The sequence below is a fragment of the Chiloscyllium plagiosum genome, unplaced genomic scaffold (genome assembly GCF_037043375.1).
Source record: "Chiloscyllium plagiosum isolate Xiang-an unplaced genomic scaffold, Cpla_swu_hap1 HiC_scaffold_11, whole genome shotgun sequence".
Taxonomy (NCBI): domain Eukaryota; kingdom Metazoa; phylum Chordata; class Chondrichthyes; order Orectolobiformes; family Hemiscylliidae; genus Chiloscyllium; species Chiloscyllium plagiosum.
Window position 1 is genome coordinate 28400463 of NW_028270149.1, and position 27591 is coordinate 28428053.

General features: G+C 39.6%; 1 protein-coding gene across 2 annotated transcripts in view; it reads left to right on the forward strand.

Moving 5' to 3' along the window:
- The window catches only part of LOC122557344 (serine/threonine-protein kinase PAK 3), a 244078-nt gene that overhangs the window by 58199 nt on the left and 158288 nt on the right, over positions 1 to 27591 (forward strand). For both annotated transcript variants that reach the window (XM_087991933.1, XM_043704954.2), the window contains exon 2: positions 3091 to 3202. The gene's annotated coding sequence lies outside the window, so the exon portion shown is untranslated. The remainder of the gene's footprint in view (positions 1 to 3090; positions 3203 to 27591) is intronic.

Genomic DNA, 27591 nt, shown 5'->3' on the forward strand with positions numbered 1-27591 from the left:
TGGAGATCAGAGCTGAAAATGTGTTGCTGGAAAAGCGCAGCAGGTCAGGCAGCATCCAAGGAGCAGGAGAATCGACGTTTCGGGCATGAGCCCTTCTTCATTCCTGAAGAAGGACTCATGCCCGAAACGTCGATTCTCCTGCTCCTTGGATGCTGCCTGACCTGCTGCGCTTTTCCAGCAACACCTTTTCTGCCTTGGAATCAGATCAAGGTACCTGCAGGTAGTGTGCTGTTGGAGCCATCTCCATTCAAACTTCTAACCCATGTGTCCAAGTCATTTATAAAGAACAAAAAAGATACTGATCCTAGTGATGATCCCTGGGGAACTCACTATGCACTCTATTTTATCAGCAATACTCTTTGTCCTGAAATTTCAGCAAAGTATTTAATGGGTTACCAGAACCAATTCAATACCATTTTCTCCCATTTTCCAGATGGATCTGTTGTGAGATTCTTTAAAAATGTTGTTTTGAAAATCTAGGTATATATCTTCATTGAAATACGTTCAATATTCCACTCTGATTTCTGAGAACTTATCAGGTTAGTCAGAAATTATTTGCTCTTGATAATTCCATGCTGGCTGTCCCTTATTAACTCAAACAAAATTAACTTTAAAAATCACACAACACCAGGTTATAGTCCAGCAGGTTTAATTGGAAGAACTAGTTTTCGGAGCGACGCTCCTTCATCAGGTGGTTGTCAGTCAGCTGATGAAGGAGCAGTGCACCGAAAGCTAATGCTTCCAATTAAACCTGTTGGACTATAACCTGGTGTTGTGATTTTTAACTTTGTACACCCCAGTCCATCACCGGTATCTCCAAATCAGAATTAACTTTGTTGTTGTCAGTGGTTTCTGGTACTTTTTCCATCATTCATGTTAGATGGAGCTTTATCTCTCTTTCATGTTTTGAACAGATGTAATACTCCACTAATTCACTTTCACCATCCAATATAACCAGGAGGTTTGAAAGATTAGGTCAAAGCCTGCCTCTACTGTCTCCAACCTGCCTCCTCTCAGCAACTGAGGAGATATCCCACCTGTATTTGATGGTTTATTATCATTGTATGATGCCAGCACATTCAGTAGTTGCTTTCTGTCTACTGGTAATTTATCCAATAACGCTATTCATACATTAACCTCAACTTTTCATCTGAAAAGAGATATGAAAGCCTGGATTTATGTTCCCACAGCAGACAATGTAATGCCTTCCAGCTTCCTGAACTTGTCTCTGGTGAAGTGGGGAACAGGAAAGACAGGAGGAGAATGAGAAATGCCCTGAATGTGGGCCCTCTAGCCAGAGATCAGAGGCGGCTATGGGCTGTCAGGTGTCAAAGCAGGCCGGTTAAAAGTAGAACAATTCTCTAGGATTTCATCTAGGTTACATTAAATAGTAAGCTCTCTTTGCCTTACCTCTCACACCCCTTTGCTCTCACCCCCCATGCCCATCCACCACACCTACTGAGCCCTCAAATCCTCAATATTATCTAATGCACTCTATTCAGTTCCATGGCACCTCATAACTTGATGCCAAATCATATCACCTGACTTGTCACTCTATAGCATGGCACCAAATAACCCCAATGCCAACTTTATGCTAACCTATGTTTCCCATTCACCAGCTTTTGTCTCATGTCAACTCGGGCAGTATCCACCATGGGCAGACCTTAGAAGCCATGCTCAGGTGAAATAAAACAAAGTTACAGTGTCTATTAAAGACTTCAGTATGTTAAATCACCTCAAGTAATTCATCCTCTATAAAAATAGGTATTTGTGTTCATAGCCCCACATTAACAACTAATCCTTTAATACCTTGGAGCTGTCAGGTAAATGATGAATCAACAAAAAGCTATTGAAACTGCAAGCATAGTTTTTTTTAGCTCTCCTATGCAGAGAGCTCCTTTTAGCTCTCAAAAGTAAAAGTGCAAAAATTTAGATAATTCAAAAGTATCAAAGTTCCAAAAACCTTATGTGACCTTTGCATGCATTTACATCTATAAGAAAGATTCGTAAGGTCTTTTCCCCAGGGTGGGAAGTCCAAAACTAGAGGACGTAGGTTTAAGGTGAAAGGGAAAGGATTTAAAAGGGACCTAAGGGACAACTTTTTCACACAAAAGGTGGTCCTTGTATGAAATGAGCTACTAGAGGAAGTGGGGGAGGCTGGGACAATTACAACATTTAAAAGGCATCTGGATGGTTATATGAATAGCAAGGGTTTAGAGGGATATGGGCCAAATGCTGGCAAATGGGACTAGATTAATTTAGGATAGCTGGTTGGCAATGAAGAGTTGGCCTGAGGGTCTGTTTCCATGCTGCATAGCTCTATCTATAATTCTAATATGGGATCAGGTGAAATAGGATTTGTTAAGTTCAGATTTCCGCTGTGAGTGAGTCAAGTCCTGGCCTCTTTCCCCTACTGATGAAAGTAGAGTTGTTGGACATGAGGCTTGACTGTCTGGATCCAGAATCTGTGCCTTTAGAATATACTGTGGAATCTCCATAATCAAACTAAAATCCAAATACTCATTCAGTAATTCAGTGATACCCTCTGCTTTCGTAAGATTTCCTTTTATATCCCAAATCATCCAAACCACAAGTATATTTATTTATATTTTATTTAATATGTGTTTCTGAAAATAGTTAATGTTGAAGCCTGTTATTGCTTATTTGTCAGTTTCCAAGTCAATCTTATGCTTTATCTCTTCTCAGACCATTGAAACTGACAACTGAATATGTTTAACTTTGATTTGTCTTTGTCCCTTTTTATAACCACTTTAAACCTAATTACATAATGCTCAATATTCTGCAGTTTTTAAAGTAAATAATTGAGATAGATGATCCTGTATGCTCGAGTAGCTTTTGTGTCTTTTCTCTCCAATGTGAAGGCACCATACTGCCGTGATTAGCCATTGTTGAAAATGGTGACTAGGGGTACAATAAATTCATGGGATAGTCTGAGTACATAATATCGTCTGTAAAACTGAACTCTGCAATACTGTCAAAAATTCTTACAACAGACCCTTTCAAGTCCATCATAAAGGATACAGTTTAAATGTCGATTCCAGATTAATGACTTGGAATTGCTTTTTGCAGCTGATCGGCTGTCTCAGCAGGGAAGTTAACATCTCTTCGATGAAGATATTGAATAGGATGGGTGACCATGGACAGTTGAAGCCTTACTCCTCTTTGTAGAGACAAGTCTACAGTAAGTCTAGCATTTATCTTTTATACAGCAAGAGTACAAATCTTAGAAAAAATACAATGTTTGGTTATAGATGCCATTGATTCTAACTTCCTCAAGGGCAATAGATTGAAAGTTTTAATAATCTTCATGAAAGATTCTGAATCTTCTGAACTTTCTGCTTGTGATTTCACATATTACCACAACCTGCCTGACCATTCTCATGACAGCAAATTCCAGCAAGTCAGTTGAAGAAGGCATTTGGTATACTTGCCTTTATTGGTCAGTGCATTGAATGTAGGAGTTGGGATAGGCAGGGGGTATTTTCCCTGGAATGTTGGAGGCTGAGCGGTGATCTTATAGAAGTTTATAAAATCATGAGGGGCATGGATAGGGTGAATACTCAAAGTCTTTTCCCCAGGCTAGGGGAGTCCAAAACTAGAAAGCATGGGTTTTAAAGTGAGAGGGGAAAGATTTAAAATGGACCTAAGAGGTAACTTTTTCAAGCAGTGGTTGGTGTGCATGGAATGAGCTGTCAGAGGTGGTTGTGGAGGCTGGTACAATTACAACATTTAAAAGGCATCTGGATAGGTATATGAATAAGAAGGGCTTAGAGGGATATAAGCTGGCAAATGGGACTAGATTAATTTAGGATATCTGATCAGCAAGGATGAGTTGGAACGAAAGGTCTGTTTCGGTGCTGTGCATCTGTATGACTGTATGACACTTTGCTGATTTCTGATAAAATTCAACTCCAATTTTAAGGGCCATGCCTGAGTCTAATGCTGTACTTGTGACGTGCAAAATTGTTTATCAGTTGTGGTAAAGTTGAGTTTGGTTTAGATATTACAAAAAATTTACCATTTGTTGTTATGCCCAATAACTTTGAATTTAATATTCATTATGATGTTCTCAAATGCTTACTTAAAGCATGACTTGAACTGGACTGCTATTAATTTTAAAATTTGTGATTAACAGCATTTCACTTGGTTACAAAAACTACCTAGATTTCTGTTGTAACTGTATGCAGTCAGTTGAAAGCAAAACACTGCAGATATGGCAATCAGAAATAAGAGAGAAAATGGAGGAAATACTCACAAGTCAGGCAATATTTGGAGGGAGAAACAGCACAAACAGATTTACAACTTTTCTCTGCTCCAAGTGGCAAAACCAAAAACTCTGTAATATTTCTGTGTTAAGCCCTGTCCCAGCAGATCAGCCTTTTCCTCCTCACTGCCACACTGTTATTCATAGGAGAGTCTACACATTCTTTGGGAATGATGTTCATATTTGCGGTGTCTCATTACTTCTGATACCGTTCAAACTTTTTAGGTAAGCAAGAACAGATCAGCAACCATTAAAGGGACCAAGATTTATGGCTATGTTTTCTGTTCCAGTGCTGCTAAGTGTGCTCAGAACTGTGCGGCATATAAAACATGAAATTTGTTTGCATGTGATGGTCAATTTGTTCACCATACTGTTGCGCAAGCATTCTGGTTTTGTTGTTCCAGACACCACCTGTTAAAGGAATAGGATGCCTTTTACTATACTCCCTTGAGGCAGATTTTGAGGACAACAGAGGATGGGTTTTGGGGGTGTGGGGATGGGTGATGGCCGGGGAACTTGTGCCTTGATTTAACTTTGAGCTGGAAAGTCTCCGCATCGTACCTACCTAGCTGCCGATTCAGCAGGCAACTGATACCAAATTAAAAGGCACTGTGTAGGTGTGGTCTGTTGTCATGTAGGAAAATCATTTCCTGAAGAGCTTTTACAGTTGGGTGTTCCTTATTCAAAGGCATTCCAGTGTCTGATTGCTGAACTTGCTGTGGGGCACCTCCTGCCCTTGTTTTTGACTGGCACTTCTCCTCTCCCCTTATTGGTGACCCCTCCTATTGATATCATCCCTTTGAAACTCACGTGTGGGTTGGGTCCCTCTTTGAACCTAGCCCTTTTTCTGGGTGCATTACTGGCATTTGCCACAGATCCCCCTGACACTTATGAGCACTTGGCAGCTGCCAGTCTCTGAGCAGTAGTTCTTGAATGGGGGTAGGGAGGGTGTGGTCAAATATGCACAAGAATCTCTGATTCTGAGAAAGGCCCACCACTGACTATATGTTTTTTGAGAGGCACTTTCTTGTGTGCTTTCTCCAAAGGAGGTGACACAGGATGGTTCTCCAGTCATAGAGACACCCTGGACCCTTATTGCCTGCACCAAATATTGCCCATAGGTGTGTTTAATTCAGGTAAAGAAGATTAAAGTTCTTGACTTCCGCAGAAACTGGGTTGTATAGTTGTGTAGAAAGCAGCAGTGATTCCTTTGTTCTACCCAACTGTGCTTGGGTTTTCCACCATTAGATGAATCCATTCAATTCTCTTATAGTACAATACATTAGTTGCATGGTTAACTTATTTAGTACAATAATCTTACCTCTAGAACCAGTTGTGTATGGACAACACTTTAGCTCATAACTCATAAGAAATGCATATGGATCTAATACAATGTACTCAATTATGATCCAGGAAAGAATATGGCCCATTTTTTTACAGGCTGATTCAGAAAGTTTAGTACCTGTACTTGCCATTGGCTGACTACTCAAGTTTAAACAGCCTGAAAGTTGGTAGTTTGTGGCTGCACAACCATTAAGATAGAGAGAGAGGAGGAGGAGGTTTCTGCCTGGGACCACAAAGAATAACTTAGCTGGCAAATTAACCACTGCTACTCTTCTCAGACCTTCGGTCGGCAGATGGTGCAATATTATCCAACACAGATAAGTATGTTCTTCCAGTCAAATGTCAAATTGCTATGGAGCCAGAGACCCAAACCAAAATGTACGTAACTTTCCGAATCTTTTTTCTGTCCATTCTTATCTATTTTGGTGTTAACTCTCCAACATGGGTGCCATGCCTTTGTTGAATTTCACTTTTGTTTGGTCAATGTTGGGGGTCAAACTGTACTATGGGGAAAATAAATTCAGTTATTTGACTGAACAGTAGTGTGGGATCATTGGGTGATGCACGTGAGAATGAGGCCATTTCGCTACCATGCCTGTGCTGACTGTTTGGAAGAGTTATCCAGTTAATTACACATGCCGACTTTTCCATTTTTGGTTTCTTTGCACTACTTTGAAAGATTTTGGAATGTCATGAAGGATGCTGTAAAATTGCAAGTTTTTGAAATTTTTTTTTCAGGTTTTGTATCGTGGCTCTTTTTCTGTAAAGGCTTATTTTTTTCAATTGTGCTGTTTTCTACTTTAAGCCTGGTTTTATTATGTGCAGTGAAATAATTCATTTCCACGGGTTTAATTATACATAAATAATAAATTTTCAATAATAAATGTGCTGAGAAATAGTTTGAGCAAAAAGATATCTCCTGTCTTTGACAAGTAATCTACTGTCTGGAAGACTGAAGGGACAGAGTTCTTTAATTTGGTTCTCTTGTGTTTTTACATAGGGTTAATAACATCTATTTACAGGTATATTGTTCTCAATCCCAGCTGTCAATACAGAGTTAATGTTGAACTGTCAGAGATTTTTTTTTGGGTGGGAAATTAAATCAAGGCCCTTTCTAGACCCTTGGAGAAAGTGAGGACTGCAGATGCTGACATTCCTGATGAAGAGCTTATTCTCGAAATGGCGACTCTCCTGCTCCTTGGATTCTGCCTGACCAGCTGTGCTTTTCCAGCACCACATTTTTTTATCTAGCCCCTTGGGTGGAAGTATTAGATCCCACTATTTTGAATAAAAAAGGAATTGTCCCTGGTGTCCTGGCACAATGTTTATACTATTAAAATCAGCATTGAAAGAACAGACCTATCTGGTCATTATCACATTTCTGTTTGTGGGAACTTGCTGTGTGAAAAATTGCTGCATTGTGTTTTACTTTACAACTGTGACTGCACCTCATTGGCTACATAGTGCATTAGGGATATCCTGTTGCTGTAAAATGTGCTGTAGAAATGCAATTTGTTTACCTCTGTAATTAATATTTTTTTACTGCAAATGGTAGAGTTATTAGTAAACAGGACATCCGAAGACAAGTTTAAACCAAACAACACAAAAAGAAGTGCACTCTAGAAATGTCATTAGAGTTTAAAAGCATACAGAGTTTGCACTGACAATCAGAATGGAACCTCACCTTTCTGGAGCTGTTTCTGCTGCATTAATGCTGCTAGCTTTGGGCTAGACATACTGTATGCCATCATTCATTGACTTGTGTGCACTGCTGTTTATTTAGTCATTTAAATTGGTACTTACTGTACTGTATGGTATTGTCACCACAGATTCAATGCAAACTAGGTGACCAACTTGGATTGTCAAAACAGCAGAAGATCCTGCATTTTTCTAAGCTAACAGGTTTACAGTATTTACTCATGCTATACCACAATTCAAGTAAAGGATGTATTTGTGAGGTATCAGTTCTGAGATGTGCACTGAAAAAGTGTAATTGTATTTTTAGCAAATATTAACCATGAGCTGAATCCCCCTTTCGGCCTTGGGGAAGAGCTGACCTTGCACCTTGTAATCTGCACACCCAATGCGTGCATGATTTCAGAGTTTCAAGATGTGATGGACTACTTGAGGACTGTGAGTGCAGATATAGGCAGGTTAGAAGGCCCTCCTCAGTTTTTTAACTAAGTCTCCCAGCTTCCAAGTGTGTTAAAAGGCCCCTGCAACCTCACGCATCAATTTCCTCACCCCATATCTGCTCATGCCTTCTAAGAATGCTTGTGCAACCTCTATGAACCCATTTAAACACCATTGGTCAGCAATGCCATTCCATGTTTCCTTCATGCACCCCACCCCCAAAATCTTCCAGGGCACCTCTGTGCTCCCATGTGTCCTGTATAGCCAATCATCCCATGAAGCATCAGTGGAAAATATTTTACATTAATATAACTTATATTAACTATTAACTTATTTGAACAAACCAAAGGTTACATCAAAGGGACAAACTTTTATTACATCTCCTTGACACTGTCATTCATCCTCAGAATATTCCCTGTGCTGAAACCAGCTGGTGCTGAAAGCCAGCCAAACACCAGTAATGTTCACAGTTGCCCAAACAATGGACTATTCTCTGGAGAGGAAAGAACAGAACATGCTTGTGTTAAGTTCAAAGTCAAGTACAGATCCATCAATGTAAGAAACAGATGTCTAGCCTTTTTTTTCCCCAAGTGTTGAAGCCATTTCTTTTTCAAAATCAGCAAGAACTATTCAAATCTCAGTACATAAGAGGACAGCAAGACTGAGAAGACATTTTGTAACATCTTTCACTGTATAATGGTACCTTCTCCATTGGAAGCATCATGTAATTCATGTGAACAAATACACAAAGCTGGTCATAGATGAACTAACTTACCTTGAAAGGGCATATCCCAACAGATGAAAATTCAGCCCATATATCTAAAATGAATAGTTTGATGTGGGATTTCAATTACAATAGATGTATAATACCGCAGATTTTGGAAAACAAACATAAAATCGAAAATGCTGGATATTTTTTGACAGTTTAGGCACTATCTGTTTAAAGGCAATTACAACTGGATGTAAGGATTTGACTCTAGAGAGATAATTAAAGTCTTTAACACTTTAACACAAGTTGATTCAGTTAACTAATGGTAAAGCTGACTTTTTATAATTCAGACTCATAGGTCTATTTTAGTATAATCTTTTTTCTAGTATTGTCTAAGTGTTGTACTATATCTTGTATCTGTAATGTAACCAGACGCTTATTGTTCTTATATCAACATGCCCAAACAGTCTGGCCAATTGCTGGCATGGCTTTGCGTAAAGCACAACATACGTCTACAAATGAGAATATTTGGGAACAGTAGAGGGAGGGCACAGCTTCTGGATAATAGAAAGAAGTGTCAGCCACCACTTTTTTGATGCGTATTATCAATAAAGTGCCAAAACTCCAGTGTCAGTCTCTGAGCAGTGGCACTGTAGAATCTCCAGTTTGAAAAACATCTATTTTCTGCTTTTGTCTCTGTTCCTGAGTCAATTTTGTTTCCATGCTTTCACTGCTTCTGTACCTCCTCAGGTTTAGGTTTTTCTCATTGATCCAATTGTAATGTGTCATCTATCAACACCCTTCTGATTATTATACAAAGTTCAATTGCATTACCTTTAGTAACAAGCTCCGTTATTTTTTCAAAGAGCTGAATCACAATGGATAGGATGATTTGTTTTGAACTGTAATCTTTGAACTAATTTTTTTCAAATTAAAATTAATTTCTCTTGGCTTATGACTACTAGAGCTTTTCCCACAGGCTGACTGGTTTTAGTTACCAGGTTTATCACTCTTCCCTTTTTAGAACAAAAATATAACATTTGTGACCCAGAAGAATCGAAACATTGTTGTAACTAGAATCTTTAAAATTTCCACGTTTACTTCCCGTAGACACCTAAGATACATATCCTGCTGTCTGGATAACTTCTTTGAGCTTCCATGTTTTTCAATTGAACTTTTATGTATGGCTACTATGTGTCTGCTACCTCCTCCTTAGTTTATATGAGTATCCATGAGTGTTATACATACAGAGTTTAGACTTAGGTTTGACTTGTTTGCATTTTTTCCCCTTTCTTTCCATATTATGAGCAATGATATCCCTTTGCCACTTTTGTCATTTCCTCTTTGTTGGCTTCTTCCGTGAAAACTAAAGCAGAATATTGGCTCAGCAGCATTGTGTCACGAAGCTAGTTCCTTTTATTTTCTAAAAGCTGTCCCTTGGCTCAAGGAGACTCTGTCCTTTTTTTTTTCAGAGGGGTAATAAACCGGGCTGGGCTCCAATCAGTCTGGTTTGGTACAGAGATGTAAAGGATTTTGAGAGGCCTTTTGTTTATATGTAAACAGATGAAACTTCAGGCCAAAGTGGTCATGTTTTAGAAGTGACCTGTAGAATGAAAGGGGAGTGGTCAGCTCCCTAGCTGAGCAGTTTAGTTCAGTCCAGACCTGGTTGGGAGTTCAACAGTGAACTGTATGGAAACATACTCTCTCTCTATGCCCTCCTAACTTCAACCAGTAAGCATCTGACCCTTTTTTGTACTGTGTTTTAAAGGGGGTTTGCTTATTGGGACTGTTGTGTATATTCGGAACAGCATACTTAAGTCTAGTTTGAACAGACTGAGTTGTGTAGGGGGTTCTTTATTCTGTTATTGATGTTTCATTGTGTCATTTTGTGAATAACGTTTTTGTCTGTTTTAAACTTGATTGTCAACCTCGCTGACTTTGAGTAATTTTCACTGTACACTTACCGAAACAAATTGCAAAGTTATGATTTGGGTTGTCTGCTTAAGAATGCTTTGATTTGGTCTGGCCTAGTCCATAACAGGCTGGGGGCTCTTTGTGGGATTTTAAACAGCGAGTGATAGGTGTTAGTGTCTTTATTTCGGGTGTTGGTTTGGTTGGGGAGACAAAGCTTGGGGTAATGGCCTTTTCAGTCGCCAGTAGTTTTCTGGAAGTGGATGTGGTGACTTTGGAAGGTTTGTAAAAAGTGAATAAGACCAAGCTGCAGGAATTAGCAGAAAAGCTGGAATTGGAACTGCCTGCTTCTGTGAGGAAAGGAGAGATAATTACAGCAATAGCTCAGCATTTAAACTTGCAGGAGAAATCATCAGAATCTATGGAGATGGCAAGAATTCAACTGCAAATGAAGCAGCTTGAGTTAGAGGCAAGAGATAATGAAAGGGCAGCAGAAATAAAACAGTTTGAGTTACAATTAAAAGCAGAAGAGAGGGAAAAAGCAGCAGAACAGAGAGAAAAAGAGAGAGTAGAGAAAGAAAAAGAAAGAGCTTTTGAATGTCAAAAACTGACACTTAAGAAGGAAAGTCAGCTTAAAAGGCTGGAGATAAAGGCTGAAGGTAACCTTAGCGAGAAAGTAGTGTGAACTCATGTGGAAGAGAAGAGAGTTAAAACAGCAAGGTTAGCAGCTGAAGGGGCTGATGGTTATGCGCTGGTCCATGAAACACAGTTTGGCTTCCAGAATCAATTTCAGTCCATGAGGGATAGAATTGAGGAAAAGAGAAATCCTTATGTGGAAAGGGAAAGGTAGATCTCACTGACGATTATAAGGAGAACTTACCACAGGGTAAAAAAGGAACCCTTGAAGGGGTCAAAGAAGTTAAAAAGCTCCAGTGTTTTCATTGTAATAAAATGGGACACAAAATCACAGTGTTGGTGAGCGAGGAGAATGCCAGATGTAGGAAAACGAGACAAGCCTGGAAGTTTAGATTAGTAACAAAAAGCACAAGGGAAGTTAGACAACTGCTTCAGAGTGTACAAGATGTTCAGAGGTTGATTAAGGGGACGAGCCATGTCTGCTTAAAAATATACATGCAAGGGTAAAGTATATTCACATAGGTCAGGAGTGGTAGTAAGGAGGTTACAATATTAAGGGATACAGGATCCTCTCAGTCTGTAATGCTGAAGGATTAGGGATTATTGCCAGAAAAGGTACTGGTAACAGGAATTCATGGTGAGACAAAAAGTGCTCAATTATGTAAAGTGAGGCTCGACAGTCCAGAAAAATGTGGAGAATTTGTGGTAGGAGTACTGGACAAACTTTCAGCTCCAGGAATTCAATTTGTCCTTGCAAATTATACAGCTGGCCCACTGGTAGGTGGGCTGCCTAATCTAGTTGAAAAGCCAGTGGAGACACCGGGAACTGAAGCCATGAAGAATGTTTATCCAGGAATTTTCCCTGAGTGTGTGATCGCAAGATCACAGAGGCACAAGTTGAAGCAGGAGAGATCAAAAGGCACAGATAAGGAAGCTTTCATAGTGTTATCCGAAACACTCTTCAATCAGATAAGTGGAGCAGTGAAGGAGCAAATAGGTAAACATGTAAGTATCTTTGGCTCTGCTAAGCTGATTAAATTACAGCAGAAAGATGAGAATTTAAAACAGTTATATCAAAAGGTATTTACAGAAAATGAAAGTGAATGCATCCTTGTGTGTTGTTACTTAACAAATGATGTCTTAATGAGGAAATGGAGACCATCATGCATTTAAGCAGATGAGAAGTGGACAGAGATTCATCAAATTGTTTTGCCAGTAGGGTATAGAAAGGAGATACTATGAGTGGCATATGAGCTACTATTTGTAGGTCATTTAGGGGGAGGAAAATACAGGCTAAAATACAAAGACATTTTTACTGGCCTGGATTACACAAAGATGTAGTTGAATTTTGCTAGACGTGCCATACATGTCAGCTAATCGGAAAACCATAGACAGTAATAAAACCTGCACCTTCAAATACCTATTCCAGCATTTGAGGAACCTTTCACAAGAGTCTTGATTGATTGCGCAAGTCCCCTACCTTGAACAAAAGTGGGAATAAGTATTTATTAACAATAATGGATGTGTTGACTAGATTTCCAGAGACAATCTCATTACACAACATCACAGCTAAAAAGGTTGAAGAAGAATTACTTAAAGTTTTACTAGATACGGACTGCCAATAGAGATCCAGTCAGATCAAGGATCAAACTTCACATCCAAGCTATTCAAGGAGGTTATAGATAACTTGGGAGTAAAGCAATTCAAACCTACTGCATACCATCCAGAATCGCAGGGAGTGCTAGTGCTAGGCATCAAACACTAAAGACAATGTTGAGGGCTTATGGTCAGGATTATCTAGATGATTGGGATAAGGGAGTTTGGTTTGTACTTTTTGTGATTAGAGATGCACCAAATGAATCAACCATTTGAATTAATTTTTGGAAGGAAGTAAGAGGAGCGTTAAAATAGATTAAGGAGGAATTAATAAGTAAGAATTCAGAGACCACCCATTTGGACTATGTGTCAAATTTTAGAGAACGATTAAATAGAGCTGGAGATTTGGCTAGACAGCATAGAGTATCACAGCTTACAGTGAAACAGGAAGCAGATAAGAAATCACAAATTTTCAATTTTGCAACTGGGGATAAGGTATTGGTGTTACTTCGAGTAAAAGTGAACCTTTAAAAGCCAGGTTTAGTGGACCTTATCAAATCGAGAGGAAATTGAGTGGGGTGAACTACTTGGTAAGGACTCCAGACAGGAAGAAATCTCTCACAGTGTGTCATGTGAATATGCTCAACAGGTATTTTGATAGAGAAGGAAAGCAAGAGGAGAAGGTTTTAATGATTACAGCACTGAAGAAAGAACCAAGTTCAGAGGATTCTGAATTGGACATTCCTCAAATCAAATTGGACAATGAGGAAGTTGTCAAAAATTGGGATAAGTTATTGAATTACCTTCCACAAGAAAATTGAAAGACCTGAAAGAGTTATTACTTTCACATGGGGAGATATGAGGAAATAAACTGGGAAGTACTAACCTAATTGTGCATGATGTAGATATAGGAGATGCTGTTCCAATTAAGCATAACCCTCTAAAGTTGGCACAGGTTCAGAAGGAGATAGAACGCTTGCTCCAAGATGGCATAATCGAAGTGAGTTACAGTGACTGGAGCTCACCCATAGTCATGGTGCCAAAGCCAGATGGTACACAATAATTATGTGTGGACTTTCGCGAAGTCAGCGCTGTTACAAAGACTAATGCATATCCAATTCTACGGTTGGAGGACTGTGTTGAAAAAGTGGGACAAGCGACTTATATTTCTAAGTTGGACTTGCTCAGAGGCTAAGTGGCAAGTACCTCTGACAGAGAGAGCAAAGGCAATTTTGGCTTTTGTAATGCCAAATGGACTATATCGGTTCAAAATCATGTCATTTGGTGTGAAAAATGCTGCAGCCACAATTCAGGGACTGACTAATAAGGTCATTGCTGGATTACCCAACTATGTGGTGATATTGATGACCTGGTGATTTTTAGTCACTTGTGGAAGGAACACTTACGGCATTTTCCGGACTTGTTCTATCGACTTCGGAAGGTAGACTTGGTGGTAAACCTAACTCGAAGTGAATTTGCCAAAGCCCAAGTCACCTTCCTAGACCATGTTATTGGACATGGACCAATGGCCCCACGGGATGTAATTTGGGAATTTCCCACACCGTTGGTGAAAAAAGCAGCACTACGGTTCCTGAGATTGAATGGATTTTACCAAATGGTTGTGCCAAACTTTAGCAGTATGGCTGCTCCAATCACTGAATTGTTAAAAAAGGGCAAGAAGTTTCAGTGGACTGTCAAAGGCATCTGACAGCCTAAAAACTGTGTTAACCACTACCCGAGTATTAGCCACACCAGATTACACAAAGTCTTTCAAGGTGGCTATCGATGCCAGTGATGTGACTGTCGGTGTGATGCTCCTGCAGGAGGATGATGAAGGAATAGAAAGACCCATTGGGTATTTTTCCAGGAAGTTGAATGTTCATCAACAGAAATATTCAGCGGTGGCAAAAGAGACTTTAAGCTTGGTGTTGGTGTAACAACATTTCAGTGTTTATATTACCAGCAATGTATCTGAGACAATCGTATACACTGATCACAACCCATTGGCATTTGTGGAAAACTTGAAGGACAAAAATGGCCAGACTGTTGTTGCAGCCATTCAATTTGACAATTGTGCATGTGGCAGGTCACGAAAACATGATTGCCAATGCTTTATTGAGACTCGAATGAGAGATGGAGGCGTTTGATGGTGCGTGTACCGTGGCCTGAACTTGCATATTTGCGTGTTTATAGTTAGTATAGTGTATGTGTGTGCTTTAGACGACTAACCAGGTTTCTGGAAGATTACAAAATGAAGCCATCCTTTGGTTCATTTTTTTTTAAGGGAGGAGGTATCACAAAGCTATCCTTTTTTTCTAAAAGCTGTTCCTTGGCTCAAGGAGACTCTGTCTTTGATTTTTATCAGAGGGGTAATAACCCGGGCCAGGCTCTGACAGTCTGGTTTGGTACAGAGATGTGAAGAGTTTTGGAGGCTTTTCATATATATGTAAACAGATGAGACTTCAGGCCAAAGTGATCACACTTTTTTAGAAATGACCTGTAGACTGAAAGGGGAATGGTCAGCTGTGTAGCTGAGCACTTTAATTCAGTGCAGAACTGGTTGGGAGTTCACCACAAAGCCGTGTGGAATCTCTCTCTCTCTCTCTCCCCTTCTAACTTCAACCTGTAAGCATCTGACCCCTTTTTGTACTGTATTTTAAAGGGGGTTTGCTTATCAGGGCTGTTGTGTATATTTGGAACAGTATACTTAAGTCTAGTTTGGATGGACTGAGTTCTGTACGGGTTCTTTATTCTGTTCTTCATGTTTTATTGTATAATTTTGTGAATTCATTTTTTTGTCTGTTTTAAACCTGATCATCAACCTCGCTAACTTAATCCAGGTAATTTTCACTGTACACTTACCAAAACAAATTGCAAAGTTATGCTCTGAGCTGCCTGCTTAAGAATGTTTTGAGTGGTCTGGCCTAGTCCCTAACAATTGCCATTTTGGTAACACTATCACAATATCCATGGGAATTTTCTTCCCTCTCCTCCTTCTTGAAGATGTTGACTCCTTGCTGGATTAGAGGTCCATGCAATTAGAAATAAGAAGCAGCAAAGAATGCCTATCTGTGTTGGAGCTAAGTCCAGACCTTCAGACAGTAGTGAAGTAATTACAAGAGGCACTGTACACTAATCAGAGTAACATGGAACAAAGGAAAGGCACAATAAGGAGAGATGTCAATTTTCACACAAACAGGAAAGACACAAATACTCAAATCATAAAGGCAAGGAATTTCTGGTGTCCAGTTCAGTTTTCTGAAATAGCCTTGAATTTAACTGCCTGGTAATGGGATAGTTTTGGTCAAAAATCAGGAATGCACTTGTTTCTCCCTGTTATAAATTCTAACATCCAGAAATAAGATCTTTAAGAAGTGGCCTGATTTGTACTCCAAATTCCCAGGGTAAAAATGTCAATTACTAGGGGACATAGGTTTAAAGAAAAAAGGGGGTAGGTTTAACAGAGACGTGAAAGGAATTTTGTTTTTACACCGAGGGTGGTAAGTGCCTGAAATGTACTGCCAGAGGAGGTGGTTTTGATGGACACAGTTGCAATGTTTAAGGGACATCTTGATGGATACATGAATAGGCAGGGAATAAAGGGGTATAAACCACGTCGAGGCAAAAACATTTTAGTTTGGAAAGGCATCATGTGTTGATGCAGTCTTAGTGGGCTAAAAGGGCTTGTTCCTGTGTCTTACTTATCTTTGTTCAAAGACACAAAACTCAGTGACACAATTGCTGCTATGACTTCAATTAATCTGGAAATGAGGGTGGTGGTGAGGGTAGAGGAGGTCAAAGCTGTCAGTTAGAGGCAACAAAGGAAGGACAGGAGGTAACGACTCCTGAAGTGCTAAAGATTTGATCCTGATTTCTAATTCCCTTACCAGCTCTCCAGGTTTCCCCAGGAAGCCCTCAGCCTCTGGCAGCACAGCCACATTACTGCATACATCCTCTCTACCCAGCCAGGCCAACCAGAGCTCCAGATTTTAACATAATTGGCTGATCATATCGAACAGCGTGTTTCTTCCTTTTTTTTGTATTAGACAGAGTACACACTGTAACGGGCACTGGCGAAACCTAAACCAAAACATCCAATGTTGGATGTGATTCTGTTTTTGGCCTTCAGTCCTGGATCATTTGTTATTTTCTCTCCTGTACAGTGGGAAGAGTGATGTCATCTTCAGCCTTACTACAAAATAGTTATGCTCAGCACCTATTCTGTTCCTCTTCTGACTTCTGTCTTGGGCTAAACTAAACTGTCTGCAATCTTCTTGACTTTCTGATTGTCTCTTATACCTTGTCCCCTACAACGACCACCAGCTTCTGCCTCTTAAAAAAATTATCTCCTTTTACTTCTACTCCAGCCTCGCTGCTGAAATCCTGAGGCACCATTACCTCTAGAACTGCTACATCAATACATTTCTGGCTGACAGTCCATCCAATATCAATTTCCACTTGTCGAAATCTGCCCAAATACCATTCCACCTTCTTTTCCATAGTTCCTCATTGGCCAACATTAGCTTCCAGCACTCAAAACATGGAGTTTAAAATACACATTTCTACATTTAAAATCCTTTTGCAGTCTTCAAGACAGGTCAGGTGAATTGGCCATGCTAAATTGCCCATAGTGTTAGGTAAGGGCTAGATGTAGGGGTATGGGTGGGTTGCGCTTCGGCGGGGCAGTGTGGACTTGTTGGGCCGAAGGGCCTGTTTCCACACTGTAAGTAATCTAATCTAATCTAATCTAATCTTAAATCCTTTCCCTTCGATGTATTATTGTACATTCAGCCATCTCGGACTCTTGTTTTGTCATTGACATAATCTCCTCTGAATATTCTTAAAATCTGTTTCTTTGACCAGGCCCATGTTTTTGACTGGACCTTGGTGACTTGTCTTGAAATATGTTAAAATGTGTTAAATGCTGATTGTTGCTGATATTGAAGAAACCCTTAGCTTTTCAGATGTCTAACTGGTAGGGGCAACATTACTCACATTTTAGAAAATAAATGACTTATGCAGCTAATCTAAACAAGCCACATGTTTGTAATAAGAATATGAGACACAAAAGTGGAACGCAAGCCATTGACGACTGAAAAAGAAGACAACGATTTGGTATGACCTTTTGTCAGCAGTTTCTGTTACGAACACAGAATAATAGGAATCACGGCACAGAAAGTGACCATTTGACCCACGCTGCTTGTACAGGAGCTAACTCTTCAGCTGAAACTGTGGAGTTAACATTTTTTGTGTATTTTCTTCAGAACTTCTTTTAAAAAGTGATTGTACGTGTTTAATAAGTGTCTTAAACTTGTAAACCTGTAATTCAAATCAGCTTGTGAAAACACGTTGGTGAGAAGTTGCACTTGTTTCCTGTCTCTCTCTCTCTCTATTTGTCTTCTTGGTAATGGTCTAATCTATGCAAATAAGAGCAAAACTGACAATTTCTATGTAATGTAGCTATGATGCAGTCAGATTAGATATGCCTTATCATAGTGATAAGGATTGCACTGGTCTTTTCTAGTGTTGATAGTAAATCAATTTCTTATGGCCTTTTTATTTAGCCATAATTAATAAAGAAACTTAAATAATCTTTCAACAAACCTTTAATTGCCAGCTTAATTTCAGCTTTAACTAGCATTGCCAGGCTGCTGCTGAAGTTCTTTAAGCTCCAATTATTCTTAGGTGCAAGAAGAGAATACTGTTTATGGGCTTCCTCCACCATATACCAAGCTGCGCACCCAGAACTACTTCTTAACTCTAAATGTTTTCCATGGCCTGGAGCTGCTATTGCCTGGGATTTCTCCTAAGTCTTAGCTGCTTGAGGTCTGTCTGTTACAGCACAAGAAACCTGTTCCTCTTTCTGAATTCTTCCAACTTCAGACTGCAACTTCTTTCTCCCATTAAACACACACCCAGGCAAATTGAAACCAGAAAACCTTCTTAACAGAATTGCTAGAACCTCATTCTACCTCCTTTTTCACAGTTCCTTGTTGGCTAATGTTAGCTTCTAACTTTCATATGTGGAGTTAATCTTCACCACCCACCTCGTTGGCAAACTAACCTGCTCTGCACTGTCCTTAACCTGACCTTAAATGTTTACTCCATGCTTTAAGATAAATTAACTCTAACCCTGTTTGGGATGCCACACCTTCAAGCTTTGTAGCACCACATCTTGAGCAAAGATAGTTCCTCAAGCTTCATCTTTTCCCTTCTAATTCTGTTAAACCAAAATGGATAACCTTCTGAACTGCTATATGGTTTCTGTATTCTGACAGTCACTAGAGCCCAGCAATTTAATTACTTTACCTTCCTAGCTATTGACCCCTTAAAGCAACATTTCAACCTTTTCAGTATAACATATTTTTATATGCTTCAGTCACATTTTCTCATTTTATACTGTTAAACTTTAATTCTTGAAATTAAAATTTGCACACTAAAACAATAAACCATGAAATAGTTATTTGCACCAAAACATCTTCTGCCCAACTTATAAAGGAAATTGGGAGAATGCCTATGAAATTTCTACCCTGTTTTTAGCAGACAGCAAACAACCTTCCATTTTTCAGGCTTAGTGCAGGGATGCTTAGTGTAATTATGCATGATAGCTATGGAAACAGATGATGGTACTCTGATATACCTCAACTTGTACACAGAAAAGAATCTTTCATTATCTGATGTTTGTGGGAGAGACTAGAACTAAGGGACAAAATTGAAAAATAAGGGGTCAACAACTAAAGATAAAAATAAGAAGAAATTTTCTCTGCAGGTTGAGAATCTGTGGAATTTTCTTTCCTCAAGAGAGTGGCAGAAATAGTCATTTTAAAAGGCAGAGGTAGGTAGATTCTTGTCTAATAAGGGATTCAAAGGTTATCTAGAATAGGTCAGAAGGTGGAGCCGAGGCCACAATCAAATTAGCCATGATCTTAAAATGTGGTGGAGCGAACTCCTGCTTCTATTTAAAATACCAAATATCACCAGGCCTCCCGACCACAATAACATGTCCAAAATTATAATTAAATGTTTACTTGGCAGACAAAACATCTGTCACAACATGAATTTGTTGGAATAGTCAGTCTGTTTTTGTGTTAGCAGTTTGTGGAGAAACTGTTTCTCGTTGAACGTTGTAAATCCGGTCTATTAAGTGAACACAGGAACTGTTCAGCCCTTTGAATCTTTACAGCTATTCATGGCTAATCTGTGGTGTAGTTCCATTGAACTACCTTAGCTTTATTTCCCCATATCCTTACCTAATAAAACAGCAACCACAGAGAAAAGGGGCCACAAAATTACCTCCTTAATGATGTTGACCACAGTGGGCTTTCCATTTGAGCTGATGTTCAATTTGTTGTCAGGGCCTGAAGGTTGCATCCAATTCCAATTAATTTATGTGAATTAGACCCTCATTGACTTTAGGAGCTATCTTAGTTACCTGCCAAATTGTCTCTTTAAAATTCGAAACTGAAGTGTGGGATTGGACTTTTCAAATGCATTTAATGGTGCACTTTGGGGTGGGGTTAAAATCCACACACCCCTCCCCCAATAGGTTTTCAGTTTACTGCTTTCTAAAGTTAGTTATCTGCAGTGTACAATTCGGTGCAAACCAGACTTGTGAATTGAGTTTAAAAGGCAAAACGTACATGTGCCAACTTGACTTAGTTAAGGTAATTCAATTTTATACGTAATATGTAGACTTTACAGCATTGCTATTACATTTTTTAAAGACATCCTTTCCTCTAAATGCAAACTAAATTGATGGATTGTGGATGAATGCAACACTTAGACACTGAATTACATATATTAAATGGTGCTTTGGTCACCCACACATTGTGAACTCAGCAGTATGATGGAGTGGGCAGGGTGAGGGATGGGGGGGGGGTGGGGGTTTAATGTGTGTAGCAAATTAGTGTCAGACACTCCAAAAGAGGAGGGAGAAAACTCCAGAGTTTCTGTTTTCTATTCAGATGTCCCTGCTGGAAAATACTGTGTAAATCTGGGCTGTGATAATGACCCTGCTAAGTGCTGTGAGGGCATCAGTTTAGATGATGAATGGATACACAAGTGAAATGCTGGAGAATGGCCAGACTCTCTGGTTTATCTACATATTGAGTTCTAACTCTTGGGTAGGTGGTACATCAACAACAATCATTTATTTGGCGTGTTTCAGTTGAGGAAAAATATCCTTTAAGCGTTTTGATAAAGTCCTGGTTTTAAAAAATCTAATGACATTTCTGCCCTTGCATTTTAGCATAGTTCTGTAGCACAGCTTAAGTGATTCCTCGAAGATTACCAGATTTCCCTTCTTTCCACCAGTCGTTTTATTTTTCCCAATAGCTGTGCCATGGCTTGACTGTCACTTTCTAAGGGGATCTAGGGATTACCAATAAATGCCAGTCTTGCTAGCCTTGCGCACATGTAAGAGCAAGTAGCAGACACGATCACACGTTTGAGATAATGTCACAGGACTGGATTTTATCATGGGCTTTAGGCCCGAGTGTGAGGAATAAATGAAGGCCCATGCCCATTCTTGCCGGAAACCTGACCTGGTGTGGGACAACACTATTTTCCTGCCCTCCGTTTAAAAAATGGGCAAGCTTTCAAAACTATTGGCCTTAGCACAGGGCCGACAGTTCTAAAGTCTTGGCTGTCTACTGTAATGGACATGGGGTTTGGAATAAAGATCCCAGAAGGTCAAACGTCATTGTTTTTGTAAAATAAAGTTATCATTCCAAGAAGGTTCTGAAATTCTTTTTGTGCAAAAATCTTAAAAATATATAAAACAATTGTTCTTCAGGACTTCTCTTGAGATTTTCACCAAGGTCTACATTTTGATTTTTCAGAAACTCCTTACTGGCTTTCAAAGTTACTTTTCATACTCAATAACTCACTAGGTGAAGGGGTTGCATTTTGTATTTGCATTGACCTATGGGGTATTTGGACTCATGCACAAGTGGGAATAGAAGAATTCATCAATACCCCCGCTATCAACCCTCTCTTAAATTTGAAGCTACAGCACACGATAAAAGTATTGATTGCCTAGGCACCATGGTATTAAATGTGCTTAACAATGACATCATAAATTAGCAACGTTTTTTTGCCAAAATATCTGAAACTATCACTCTAAATGTACCTTATGGATTAGTGAGGTCACAACTACGTTTTTTCATTGTGTATTCACAAATTTGGAATATTATAACAAAACAGTTACTTTCATTTTTACAACATCTTAATCTTAGGTAAAGTTAACCCGACACAGTGTTTATTACAATAGCATCCACCATATTTTCCTTATGTTGTAGCTCCTGTACATTTGCAACCTTAAACTAGAAATACCAATTATTTGCAAATACAAGTAATTCATTATCTCAGTGATTTCAAGTATTACTGGCTTCCAATCCAAAGTGAGTCTTTAAAACTGTAGTAACTTCTTAATAACCTCCCTGTTCCACCTTCCCCTCCCTCTATCTACTGAGTTACAGTGAAAAGTACTGTATTGTGTGCTAACCAGACAAATCATACCCCTGAGAGTGAATTTTCTCAAGTATTTTGGGGCCTTTTTGGGGATGTATTGCATACCACCCCTTTGCATTTTGATCTTTGATTATCACTAATGTGTAAAGCAGACATTTTTAAGGAGAAGTCACTAAGTTTCACTAAGAAATGAAAACTATGAATCATCCTTTTTGCTTCTCTCCAGCTGAGGGGAGTGACACAGCACACTTTTTGACCTCCGTTATGTTGGGCCATTAATATTTATAAAGCAGTCTCTCTCTCCCTTTTGCAGCATCCCTATTGACTCCTGACACCCACTTTGCAACTTTGTTCTACCAGCTCCCAGTATCCATACATCCCTAACCCCACTCCCAGAAGAAGCTAAACAGTGGCTTGTGTGAAATTTCAGCTGGTTTCTGCTCCTGACTCTTGGCACCCAGCAGTCACTTCCCTGGTGACCTTCTCACTGCACCTCTGACATTCCTGCTGCTCCAACCACAGGTTGTTTCCTGCTCCTTGGATGCTGCCTGACCTGCTGTGTTTTTCCAGCACCACTCTGATTTAAACTCTCTCCCAGACTTGTTCACCCACAAGCCCGGGCAAGAAGGAGTCTATATTTGGAGGAACAGCTCCTTACTAATTTCAATGGTTCTATTTATATTTGATTTGATTTCCTCTGGTCACATAGAGTCATAGAGATGTACAGCACGGAAACAGACTCTTCGGTCTAACCCATCCATGCCAACCAGATATCCCAACCAAATCTAGTCCCACCTGACAGCACCTGGCTCATATCCCTCCAAACCCTTCCTATCATACACCCATCCAAATGCCTCTTAAATGTCGCAATTGTATCAGCCTTCTACCCTCTGTGTGAAAAAGTTGCCCCTTAGGTCTCTTTTATATCTTTCCCCTCTCATCCTAAACCTATGCCCTTTAGTTCTGGCCTCCCCCACCCCAGGGAAAAGACTTTGTTTATTTACCCTATCCATGCTCCTCATAATTTTGTAAACCTCTATAAGGTCGACCCTCAGCCTCCGATGCTCCAGGGAAAACAGCCTCAGTCTGTTCAGCCTCTCCACAGTGAAAAGTATTGTTTATGTGTGCTAACCAGACAAATCATACCTTACGTAAGGACCCCTACATGTGAATTTACCCAAGCACTTAGAGCACTTTTTTGGGGTGGATTCACACACAACCCCTTCGCATTTTGATCATGGATTATCACTAATGCGTAAAACAGACATTTTGAAGGAGAAGTGACTAACTTTCACTAAGAAATATGAACTCTAAATCATTCTTTTTGCTTCTCTCCAGCTGAGGGGAGTGACACAGCATAATTTCCACCACGGCTAAGTTGGGCCATTATATTTTACAGTTTAAATAAAGGCAGATGCTGGAAATCTGAAACAAACTTAGGAGGTCTGATGGCAGCTTTGGAGAGAGGATAAGAGTTAAACCTTCAAATACAGAGACCGGTCTTAAGAACGTCTCATTTTTATTTTGTTTTACAAGCTGCTATACATGTAGAATTATTTGTTATTGATACAGCTTGGTGTAGGAGCTTTAGAAGCAGCAGCCTTCTATGTTTCCATAACAGAAACAATCAGTTAGTGAGTTATTGGGTAATCGTATGCCTACAATAGTGAGGTTATGGGGGAGGAAAGACCAGTTTCAAAGTTGTTTGCACAATATGATCTGAGAGAACTAAAGACAACAGTATCTTTGAGAACTGTAGATCAAGCAAAGAAAGAGGAGGGAAATTTTGAGGTGGAGCATAAAGAACAAGATTAGTGGTGATTGAACTGGCTGTAGACTGACTGGTTTAAATCCTACTGGTTTAATGGTTGTGCTTAGTTTGTATGTCATGCTGATTATCAGTGAAGCATTTCATTATCTTGTTTCCCAGCTTTAGATGCTTCTCCTTGACCAGGTGAGTAACAGATGGTGCCCTTTATCAAATAAGTGGAACTCTGGCTCCACTCCTGAAGGCACTTATTTGTTTTGGGTACATTTGTAGTGGCATTATCAACCCCTGTATAAGGACTGGTAGATCAATCTTCATGGGTGTGGGCTGAGACGATCTATGTGGTAAGCTGTTTAAACATGGAAGCTGCAGTAGGTAAATATATAGCTCATTTTCCCACACATTGGATTGCAAATTCTAATTTTAGGGTGAACAGTTACTGGACTTTTCCATTAGCAAATGTATTGAGTTTCTTACCTACGATCTTAATTCGAGATCAACCTTGTCAGTCAAAATGCATATTGCTCATTAATCTTCCAGCTTCCTGTGACTTGACCCTTCCTGCATTTCCTCATGGCATTGATATTGAGATTGGTCACTTAGTCAATGAAGTATCATGGTCACAAACAGTATTGTTTACCCATTGCAATTTTGGTTTAATATTTTCACAATGTTTGAACAGTGGAAAAATGTACAAATCATTGTCAGTCATGACAAGCAATCTAAATAATCAGTAGCTGTCACTTAAATTTTGCAAAAAAGTTAAGTGCAAAACTTGATTTCAATTTCATTCTAAGCTGCATGGCTTAACAGTAACACGGAAGTCCCTGCACAGTCTGAGCACATATCGTGGCCCCTTTCAATTACAGGATATATTAAAGGGCTGTGGCTACGTCTGTCTCTCTCTCACTCTCTCTCTTTCTTTCACACTCACACACGCTTGTGCAAAGCATGATTAAGTTGTTCTGAAGGCATGCATTGCCATTTTCATAACTAAAGCTATGGGCTTGGTAATATGTTAGCTACAGTATGCACTCAAAATTGAATAGTGGGAGTTTGAAGATTTCAATTTGGTGCGTGAAACGTTGCCCCTTAGGTCCCTTTTAAATCTTTCCCTCTCACCCTAAACCTATGCCTTCTAGTTCTAGCCTCCCCCACCCCAGGGAAAAGATCTTGTCTATTTACCCTATCCAAGCCCCCATGACTTTATAAACCTCTATAAGGTCACCCATCAGCCTCCAACACTCCGGGGAAAACAGAGACTGAATAAGCTGGGGCTGTCTTCCTGGAGTATTGGAGGCTGAGGGGTGACCTTAAAGAGGTTTATAAAATCATGAGGGGCATGTTCCGGGTAAGTAGACAAGGGTAAGTACAGGAGAAAGATATAAAAGGGACCTAAGGAACAACTTTTTCACACAGAAGGTGATGCGTGTATGGACTGAGCTGCCAGAGGAAATGGTGGAGGCTGGTACAATTACAACACTTAAAAGGCATCTGATTGGTTATATGAATTGGAAGGGTTTAGAGGGATATGGGCCAAGTGTTGACAAATGGGACTAGATTAGGTTAGGATATCTGGATATCGTGGATGAGTTGGACTGAAGGGTCTGTTCCTGTGCTGTACACCTCTATGACTATTATTCTAAATCAGATAGCTGCAGCTGCAATTACATGCAAGCAATGTGACAAGGTCCAAGGGTGTGAAATGTTTAAAGAAACGTTTAATGGGTTATCTCAGGGGCACAGGCTGTATTTCTGGCCCGCATCGCTGGATGTCAGGACCTGACACATTTTCTGCTGGGTCTCTGCCATTTTGCAGTGGATTCTTGTGGTGTCCTGCTTTAATCATGATGGGAGGAACTTGCAGAACACTGAAGAACTTTGATATTGAAATTGAAAAGAATGCATCAATGCCATCCCTGTCTCCCTCCAGATATCTATGACGCTATATTAAATAAACCAATCACATGCAAAGAGGACAAAACCCTAACTGACAATTGTATCTGCAGGAATCTAAGGAAAAGATGACGATGGTTTATCACAGTCAATTAACATCAGAACTAGGGAAAATAACAAAAAAAGAGCAAAATAGAAACCGCCTAATATGCAAAAGATTAGCAAAGAACAATTGGACATATTTAAAAAAAAAGCCTTTTGTTGCTTTATCAACATCATTAAATGTTTTGAAAAGATAGCAGAGAGTTGTAAGGGGCAATGCAGTTGATCCAATAAATTTAACTTTGCAATAGGCTTTTGATTTAACAACTGTCACTTGATTTAAATTCTGCACAGAGAATATCTTTTCATTTGTGGGGCAGAGCAGAATGGATGCCATGAACAGAAGATAGTCCCCAGACAACCAATAGAAAATTCAGATGAAACTTCTTTACTCAGGGAATTGTGGGAGTGTAGAGTCATAGAGTCATAGAGATGTACAGCATGGAAGCAGACCCTTTGGTCCAACCCATCCATGCCGACCAGATATCCCAATCTAATCTAGTCCCACATGCCAGCATCCGACCCATATCCCTCCAGAACGTGCTCTCGCTGAAAGTAGATGACTTACAGAAGAGCTAGTTGAGAATGTGTGTAGTGATTGGAAAGAGAGACAGTTGGATCTCATTGACTATGGATTGGCTTTGGGAAATACAGGTTTATAGGGATAGGGTAGGAGGAGTGGGTCTGGGTGGGATACCCTTCGGAAGGTTGATATGGACTTCCTGGGCTGAATGGCCTGCTTGTACACTGTAGGGATTCTATGATCTGTTCCAGCTCAGTTATTTTAAAAATAGAGATGCCTGATTGGACTTGTTAGCATGGGCCAATCAGGGAACCCTGGCTGATAGATATAAACAGGGGATTCACTGTGTCTCACACCTGCACACACATACCATGGGTGCTGGGGATAAAATAAGCACTACCGCACTTAGGTGGTAGTGTGGGGGTTAAAATTAAAAAAAAAATAAATAAATAAACAGGGGATTCACTGTGTCTCACACCTGCACACACATACCATGGGTGCTGGGGATAAAAGAAGCACTACCGCACTTAGGTGGAAAAAAAATAAAAAAAAATAAATAAAATAAACAGGGGATTCACACCTGCACACACACATGGGTGCTGGGGGAAAAAAATAAGCATTACCTCAGATAGGCGGTAGTGTGAGGGTAAAGAAAAAAGAAAAAAAATTACATAATTTTTTTTTAAAAAGTAGGAGTATCACAATTTTTGTTCACCCTGAGAAAAAGAAAAAAAAATAAACAGGGGATTCCTCATTTGAAGGACCGGCTCTGAGCTGGTGATCAGGGTCATGTACTGTGCACATGTGACTAAAGGTGACTTGATGACAAGATACCAGCCTCTGTGCAGTTATTTCAATGAGTGAGATTGGAGTAGAAAGATTACATTGTTGTATGGAATTAGACAAGGAAAAATATGAGAAGCATAAATGCCAGCAAATGGATCTGTCAAGTTGAATGACCTGTTTCTGCTCTGAACACACTGTGTAAACTTATGCAACAGTAAATTTCCGTATTGATTTTTCACTTTGGACATTTTCCAATTGCACAGCTCTAAAACTTGTAGTACTCATAATTGCAATTATGTTTTAAAAAGCCAACAGCCTTAACATTTTAACAATGGTCCAGTGGTGTTAAGCTTGATTAATATACTTTGTAATTGCATTTCCATAACATTTGAGATTGATTGAAGACTAATTATGAACAGTTACATGATGTG